General features: G+C 48.3%; 1 non-coding gene across 1 annotated transcript; it reads right to left on the reverse strand.

The window, feature by feature from the left end:
* Positions 1–5,965: 5,965 nt before the first annotated feature.
* Positions 5,966–6,125, reverse strand: LOC120361410 (U1 spliceosomal RNA). The gene has a single exon (XR_005577610.1). It is a non-coding gene; the product is annotated as a U1 spliceosomal RNA (small nuclear RNA).
* Positions 6,126–9,463: the final 3,338 nt, after the last annotated feature.

Raw genomic sequence — 9,463 nt, forward strand, 5'->3', positions numbered from 1 at the left:
GCCGGGGCGGGACACAGCTCCGTGGTTTAAGCGCCGCGGCCAGTGGCATTTGTTAGAGCAGCCCTGGCTGACTAATATCGTGGCTTGGACTAGACGCGACCCCTTGGCCGTTCTGAGAAGTCAGAGCGCGGTGCAGGCGGGGCCCTGCTCCCTCGGCGCCAGGGAGGACTGCGCCCGGCCTCCCTCAGAGTGGCTGCCGGCTCCCTGGCTCGGGGCAACAGAACTCCAGTCCACACGTGGCCCTCTCCCTGTGTGCGTGTCTGTGTCCAAATGTCCCCTTTTGGATAAAGACGCACGTCAGGTGGCCTAGGACCCCCCCCCCCCCCCACGACCACATCTTCACTTAAACACGTCTGCATGACCCTGCTCCCAAAGTTCTCATTCTGAGGTGCTGGGAGTGAGGATTCAACACGTGGATTTTGGCAGACACGATTCAACCTCTTACAGACTGAACGGTCCCCAAGAAATTCCCGTGCTGAAGCCCCGTCCTCCAATGCGACCACAGCTGACGAAATAGGCCCACTAGGGAGGTGACTGAGGTTATGAGGCCACGGGGTGGGGACTCACCCCGACAGGGTTGGTGTTCTTATAAGGAGAGGAGAGACACCAGAGACCGCCCCCTCTCTAAGTGTGGGGGCCATGCAAGGACACCGTGAGAAGGTGTCCTACCCACAGGCCAGGGACAGAGGCCTTCCCGGAAACCAGCCTCACGGGCACGTTGCTGTGGACTTCCAGCCTCCAGAACTGTGAGAAACGAATTTCTGCTCTTTAAGCCGCCCAGCCTGTGGCACTTCTTATGGCAAGCTGAGCAGAAGAAAATGCCACCCAGAGCTTTATTATTAAGTCATTCGGTTGCAAATGACATAAACCCAAATTAAACCACTTTAACCACGGGAAAATTTCTAGCCGGGCTTGGTAGCTCATACCTCTAATCCCAGCACTCTGGGAGGCCAAGGTGGGCAGATCCCTTGACGTTAGGAGTTTGAGACCAGCCTTGGCAACATAGTTAAATCCCTGTCTGTACAAAAAAATACCAAAAAATAGCTTGATGTGCTGGCACATGCCTATAGCCTCAGCTACTCAGGAGGCTGAGGTGAGAGGATTGCTTGAGCCTGGGAGGTTGAGGCTAGAGCCAAAATAGTGCCACTGTGCTCCAGCCTAGGTGGCAGAGTGAGACCCTGTCTCAAAAAAAAGGGAGAGTAGAGGGAAGGGGAGGAGAGGGAAAGAAAGAGGAAGGGGCTGGGGAGGGGAGGGGAGGGAGGATAGAAGAGCGGAGGCGGAGAGGAGGGGAGGAAAGGGGAGGGGGATGGGAGGAGAGAGGAGGTTCTTAGCTTAGCAACTGAATAGTCCAAACATGGATCTAGGCACAGCAGTCTCCAGGATGTTTCAAGTCCCATCTCTCTCTGTTTCTACGAATGCCTCTCCCAGCGGCCCTCTCCTCCCTGGTTCTGTCCTGGAGTGACTCTTCAGGTGTGTGCCTGTCCCCTCAGCAACTTCCATAGACAGGAAGCACTCCCTCCAGAAGCTCAAGGCTAAGGAATTGAGAGACTCACAGAGGCCAGGCAGCAGCTTACACAGGACACAGTGACAAAAGGACACAGTGACAGTGGGACACAGTGAAAATGGGACACAGTGACAAGACAGGACACAGTGACAGTGGGACAGTGACAAGACAGACACAGTGACAATGGGACACAGTGACAAGACAGGACAGTGACAACAGGACACAGTGACAGTGGGACACAGTAACAAGACACAGGACACAGTGACAACAGGACACAGTGACAACCGGACACAGGACACAGTAACAATGGGACACAGGACACTGACAATGGAACACAGTGACAACAAGACACAGGACACAGTGACAAGGGGATACAAAATGACAATGGGACACAGGACACAGTGACAATGGGACACAGGACACAGTGACAACGGGACACAACAGTGACAATGGGACACAGGACACAGTGACAACGGGACACAAAACAGTGACAATGGGACACAGGACACAGTGACAACAGGACACAGGACACAGTAACAGGACACAGTGACAAAAGGACAGGACAGTGACAACAGGACACAAAACAATGACAATGGGACACAGGACAGTGAACAGGACACAAAACACAATGACAGTGGGACACAGGACAACAGGACAGTGACAACAGGACACAGTGACAATGGGACACAGGACACAGTGACAATGGGACACAATGACAAGACACAGGACACAGTGACCACAGGACACAGTGACAACAAGACAAAGGACACAGTGACAATAAAACAGGACACAGTGACAACAGGACACAATGGCAATGGGACACAGTGACAAGACACAGGACACAGTGACAAGACACAGGACACAGTGACAACAGGACACAAAACAATGACAATGGGACACAGGACACAGTGACAATGGGACACAGTGACAACAGGACAAAACAGTGATAATAGGACACAGGACACAGTGAACAAGACAGGACAGTGACAACAGGACAAAAGACACAGTGACAATGGGACACAGGACAGTGACAAGACACCGGACACAGTGACAACAGGACAGAGGGCACAGTGACAATGGAATACAGTGACAGTGGAACACAGGACACAGTGACAACAGGAAACAGTGACCACAGGACACAGTAACAATGGGACACAGGACAACAGGACACAAAACTGACAGTGGGACACAGGACACAGTGACAACAGGACAGGACACAGTGACAACAGGACAACAGGACAGTGACAGAAGGACACAGTGATAACAGGACACAGTGATAACAGGACAGGACACAGTGACAATAGGACACAGTGACAACAGGACAGGACACAGTGATAACAGGACAACAGGACACAGTGACAAACGAACACAGTGATAACGGGACACAGTGACAACAGGACAGGACACAATGATAACAGGACAACAGGACAGTGACAAAAAGACACAGTGATAACAGGATGCAGTGATAAGACAGGACACAGTGACAACAGGACAGGTCACAGTGATAACAGGACACAGTGACAACAGGACACAGTGACAGGACACAGTGATAACAGGATACAGTGACAATAGGACAGGACACAGGGATAACAGGACACAGTGACAACAGGACAGGACACAGTGATAACAGGACACAGTGACAACAGGACACAGTGATAACAGGACAGGACAGTGATAACAGGACACAATGACAACAGGATGCAGTGATAACAGGACACAGTGACAACAGGACAGGACACAGTGATAACAGGACAACAGGACACAGTGACAACAGGACACAGTGACAGGACACAGTTACAACAGGACACAGTGACAACAGGACACAGTGATAACAGGACACAGTGACAACAGGACAGGACACAGTGATAACAGGACAACAGGACACAGTGACAACAGGACACAGTGACAACAGGACAGGACACAGTGATAACAGGACAACAGGACACAGTGACAACAGGACACAATGACAACAGGACACAGTGATAATAGGACACAGTGACAACAGGACAGGACACAGTGATAACAGGACAACAGGACACAGTGATAACAAGACACAGTGACAACAGTACACAGTGACAACAGGACACGACACAGTGATAACAGGACACAGTGACAATGGACACAGAACACAAGGACAATGGGACATAGGACGCAGTGGATTGCAGGGGCTGCCCATGAAACTGGCAGCTCAGAAGGAACCCACAGTGATGACAAAGGACCCAGCAGGCCCCTGACGGAGTTCCCGATGGCCAAGGCTGGGACAGTTGGAGCCACAAAATAAGCAACAGTGCTGGGTTATGACCCAAAGCAGAAAGCGAATGTCCACGGGTCTGTAGGGATACAGATAAATGACTGGATAAACGACGGAAGAGGGAGAAGAGGTGACTCTCCCGCAGAAGAATCCCCCCTAATGTATGGAGAAACACCTCTCTCAAGGAGGTGCAGCAGAACTCCCGGCTCCCGGAGCCTGTGCTGCACTGAGGCAACCCGAGAGGACAGCGTGGTGGGGTGGGGCAGGGGGAGGAGCTCCTCTTTTTTTTTTTTTTTTTTTTTTTTTTTTTTTTGGTCTGGGGAAACCTGATACACATAATCTCCGCTAGGTAGTCACGGCCAGCATCAACAGGGATAAGTGGCATTGACGGACAGACCCCTGGCCTCAATGCGACGAAATGGCCTCCTATAACCCCAATCTAACCGTGAGAACATAGGCAAATCCCACCTGAGGGACGTCTTACAAAGCACTCGGTCACTTATCCTCAAAACTGTCACGTTCAAACTGTCACCGTTGAGAGAAGCCTAAGGAGGCCTGTCGCCTGAATGTCACGTGGGGTCTGAGTGGAATCCTAGAACAGGAAGAGAACATTAGGGAAAAACTAAGGGGATCTGAATAAAGTGTGGACTTGAGGTGTCAATAATGGTGCCGTAATGGTGACAAATGCACCATATGCTGTAAGATCTTCATAATAAGGGAAATCACGTGAGGTGCACAGGAACTCTCTGTTCTAGCTTCACAATAATTCTGTGGCTGTAAAGCTGTCCTAAAATAAAAGGTTTATTTAAAAAGCATCAACTTAAAAAAAAAAAGGAGGGGACCAGTTGGGGCCAAAAAGGAATGGTGGATACTCAAGAAACCTGTATCTGCTAAAATTCACATCAAAATACATTCTGAATTCCAGACAGATGTAAGATCCAAACATATGTATTTTTAGGCCACGCGCAATGGCTCATGCCTCTAATCCCAGCACCTTGAGAGGCTGAGGCTGGTGGATGGCTTGAGCCCAGGAATTTGGAACCAGCCTAGGCAACATGATAAAACGCTGTCTTTACCAAAAAATAAATAAATAATCATTAGCCAGGCATGCTGGTGTGCACCTGTTGTCCCAGCTACTTGGGAGGCTGAGGTGGGAGGACCACTTGAGCCTGGGAGGTCGAGGTTGCAGTGAGCTGAGATCACACCACTGCACTCCAGCCTGCGTGACAAAGCCAGACCCTGACACTGTTTCTTTCTTTCTGTCGCTCTCTCTCTCTCCCTCTCTCCACAAATATATATATGGAGCATTCTGCCACTTAGCCACAAAACTGTCAAGTTCAAACTGTCATCTTGAGAGAAGCCTAAGGAGGCATGTCACCTGAATGTCACGTGGGATCCTGAGTGAAATCATGGAACAAGAGGAGGACATTAGGGAAAAACTAAGGGGATCTGAATAACATGTGGACTTAAAGTGTCAATAACAGTGCAGTAATGGTGACAAATGCACCAGATGTACCAATCTTATAGATGTATATGGAGATATATATATCATATATATATGATATGTATACATTATTTTTTTGATGAAACCCTGGAGGTTTCGAGGCCGGAAAAGGCAGGGAACATAAGGCTGGTTCACACTTCAGCTGTCACAGGAAACACCGTCTCCTCAGGGCATACGCCTTAAATGACTGTAACTCTACTTCATCCTCTCCATTTAAATCAGGCATACCCCAAGTAACCAAGTAACCCCTCTAGGGCAGGCGTCCCCAAACTACAGCCCGCAGGCCACATGCGGCCCCCTGAGGCCATTTATCTGCCCCCTCTCCTCCGCAGCACTTCAGGAAGGGGCACCTCTTTTACTGGTGGTCAGTGAGAGGAGCACAGTATGTGGCGGCTCTTCAACGGTCTGAGGGACAGTGAACTGGCCCCCTGTGTAAAAAGTTTGGGGACGCCTGCTCTAGGGGGTATTTATAGCCCCAACAATTCTGTCACGGGGCCTTGAGCCCCTATGCTCAGGCCCTCTCCCACACTGTGGAGTGTACTTTCATTTTCCATAAATCTCTTCATTCCTTCCCTGCTTTGCATGTGCGTTTTGTCCACTTCTTTGTTCAACCCATCAAGAACCTGGACACCTTCTACCGGTAATAAACGTACTAAAAAGAAGACGGAGGTAAATACTTATGTGATCTTTTTTTTTTTTAAATAACCAGGGGAAAGCGGGACTGCAGTCCCCCACTACCACAAATTATGCAGTCGAGCTTCCCACATTTGGGGAAATCACAGGGGTCAGCACATCGAGTGCAATGGATAAGCCTCGCCCTGGGAAAACCACCTTCGTGATCATGGTATCTGCCCTGCCAGGTGTATGATCTTAAAACAAAGAAGCTGGCTGGCCACGGTGGCTCACGCCTGTAATCCCAACACTTCGGGAGGCTCAGGTAGGAGGATCACTTGAGTCCGGGAGTTTGAGACCAGCCTGGGCAACATGGGAAGACTCTGTCTCTACAAAAATAAAATAAAAATAAGTTCTTTCTACGTATCATTCCAAAGACAAAACCCACAAACAATAGCTTTAACTACATAAAATATAATACTATATATATGGCCAAGAAGAAAAAATAATATAGGCCGGGCATGGTGTCTCACACCTGTAATCCCAGCACTTTAGGGGGCTGAGGCAGGCAGATCACCTGAGATTGGGAGTTCAAGACCAGCCTGACCAACGTGGAGAAACCCCATCTCTACTAAAAGTACAAAATTAGCCAGGCCTGGTGGGGCATACCTGTAATCCCAGCTACTCAGGAGGCTGAGGCAGGAGAATCACTTGAACCCATGAGGCGGAGGTTGTGGTGAGTCGCAATGGCACCATTGCCCTCCAGCCTGGGCAACAAGAGCAAAACTGCATCTCAAAAGAAAGAAAAAATAATATGGACACTAATAAAAACAGCAAATAATGACCTCATGCTCACTGTATTCCAGGCCCTGTTATAAGTACTTTATTAACTCGTCTAATTTCCACAACAAACTTCCAAGGTACTACAAAGCCTTTGGTAGGTGAAGAAACGCACCCAGAGTTAGAGTTAGGAAGCGGTGGGGCAGAGTGGCTACGCCTGTGCCCAGAACCACAAAAGTAACAGGCACATGGAGACTGGCGGGTGTGAGAACATTTTGTAAACCATATCCGAAAAGCAAAGATGATATCTTTATGACGGTAATATCTATGTGCACTCCTAGCAATAAGCAAAAGACAAACACGTCAGTAGAAAAACAGGCAGAGGAAGTCATTCGAAAAGGCAGTCCACAAAGGAAGTCATTCAGTCAATGCTTGTTAAAAAAAAAAAAAAAAAAGTTCAACCTCAACAGTTAATGAAGAGATGCAAATGAAAACGGACATCTTCTCACCCGTCAAGCTGACTCAGTGCGAAAGCATCAGTCTCCAGTCTCCATTCTACGTCAAGTGAGCTTTGCCCGTTGGGTTCTTAGGGACGCTCCACAGAAAGTTTACCAGGGGCTTGCCTTGGCATCGGTGGAAGGAAGCGAGAGAGGCAGGATCGGATGAGGGAGAGGGCAAACGTCCACACAGACCCAGTGATAGCCCCAAAGATCCCACAGGAGCCACCGAGCTAGCGTGGTCCCAGAAGCCCTTTCTGACTCGGGCAGAGATGGCCCCCATATTGAGCTTCATTGGACACAGCTGCCCAGGAAGAGTCCCGGCTTTGGACTGGGTGGCTTTTTGCAGCTGAACAGTCTCTGGACTGAGAGTTGAAGGCACCCCAAGCAGCTGAGGTGACAGGTCCTTCCCGGAAGAGGGATCTGGGTGGCTCATCAAAGTGAAGTTATAGAAAAATATACATTAGAAGCCAGAGGCACGGTGGCTCATGCCTGTTATCCCAGCACTTTGGGAGGCCGAGGAAGGAGGATCTCTTGAGCCCAGGAGTTCGAGACCAGCCTAGGCAATGTGGTGAAACCCTGTCTCTACAAAAGAAAAAAAACTAAAAATAATAATAATAAAAATAGAAATTAGAAGTCATTGACATTAGGGAAATGTATATCAAAACTACAATGAGAGACCAGCTCATTCATTAAGGTGTGCTAACAAAAAAAAAAAAAAAAAAAAAAAAACAGGAAATAAGTGCTGGGGAGGATGTGGAGAAATTGGGCCCCTTGTATGCTGTTGGTGGGAACACAATAGTGCGCTGCTGTGGAAACAACATAGGTGTGAGGGTTAATACTGAGTGTCAGCCTGATTGGATTGAAGGATGCAAAGTAGTGTTCCTGGGTGTGTCTGTGAGGCTGTTGCCAAGAGACTCACATTTGAGTCAGGGGGTTGGGAATGGCACACCCATCCTTAAACTGGGTGGGCACCATCTAATCAGCTGCCAGTGTGGCCAGAATATAAAGCAGGCAGACACACACACACACACACACACACACACACACACACACACACACACGAAAACACTAGACTGGCCTAGCCTCCCAAACTCCGTCTTTCTCCCATGCCAGATGCTTCCTGCCCTTGAACATCAGGCTCCCAAGTTCTTCAGCTTTGGGACTCGGGCTGGCTTCCTCGCTCCTGAGCTTGAGACGGCCTCTGGTGGGACCTTGTGACTGTGTGAGTTAATACTCCTTAATAAACTCTCCTTTATCCATCTATCCTATTAGTTCTGTCCCTCTAGAGAACCCTGACTAATATAATAGGTATCCCTCAAAAATTTAAAAATAAAATATCTATAAGATCCAGCAATTCCACTTCTGCTTTAAATATACCCCAAAGTATTAAAAGCAGGCAGGCAAAGAGATATTTGCACACTCGTGTTTATAACAACATTATTCACAATATCTAAAACACAGAAGCAACCCAAGCCATCTATAGATGGAGGAGTGGATAAGTGAGAGGTCGCCCATTCAGAAAAGGGAATATGAGCCAGCCTTCAAAAAAGAAGGACATCCTGCAATCTGCTGCAACATGGACAGACCTTTAAGACACTATGTCCCATGAAGTAACCCAGCCACAAAAACACAAATACTGTACAGCTCCCTTAGAGGAGGTACCCAGAGTAGTCAAAACCATAGAGACAGAGGGAGAATGGTGGGGCTGGGGGAGTTAGTGCTTAACGGTACGGAGTTTCTGCTTGGCAAGACAAAAAGAGTTAGTAAGATGGCCACATTATGTGAGGCTTGCACATTATGAACTGTAGGCTTAAAAAGGGTTATGATGGGCCGGGCGCGGTGGCTCAAGCCTATAATCCCAGCACTTTGGGAGGCCAAAGCGGGTGGATCACGAGGTCAAGACCATCCTGGTCAACATGGTGAAACCCCGTCTCTACTAAAAATACAAAAAATTAGCTGGGCATGGTGGCACGTGCCTGTAATCCCAGCTACTCAGGAGGCTGAGGCAGGAGAATTGCCTGAACCCAGGAGGCGGAGGTTGCAGTGAGCCGAGATCGCGCCATTGCACTCCAGCCTGGGTAACAAGAGCGAAACTCCGTCTCAAAAAAATAAAAAATAAAAAGGCTTACAATGGTAAATGTTTTGTTATGTATATTTTACTACAACAAAAAATTTGAAAAAAGCAGTCATTAACAAATAACAAAAATAAAATAAAATAAAAATAAAAAACAAAAAAATTTTTTTTAAAGAAAGGAAAAAAAAAAGCAGTCATTGTGATGTGCAGCCCATATCTCCAAACTGCCTGACAGGGA

This window comes from Saimiri boliviensis, chromosome 2 (genome assembly GCF_048565385.1).
Source record: "Saimiri boliviensis isolate mSaiBol1 chromosome 2, mSaiBol1.pri, whole genome shotgun sequence".
Classification (NCBI taxonomy): domain Eukaryota; kingdom Metazoa; phylum Chordata; class Mammalia; order Primates; family Cebidae; genus Saimiri; species Saimiri boliviensis.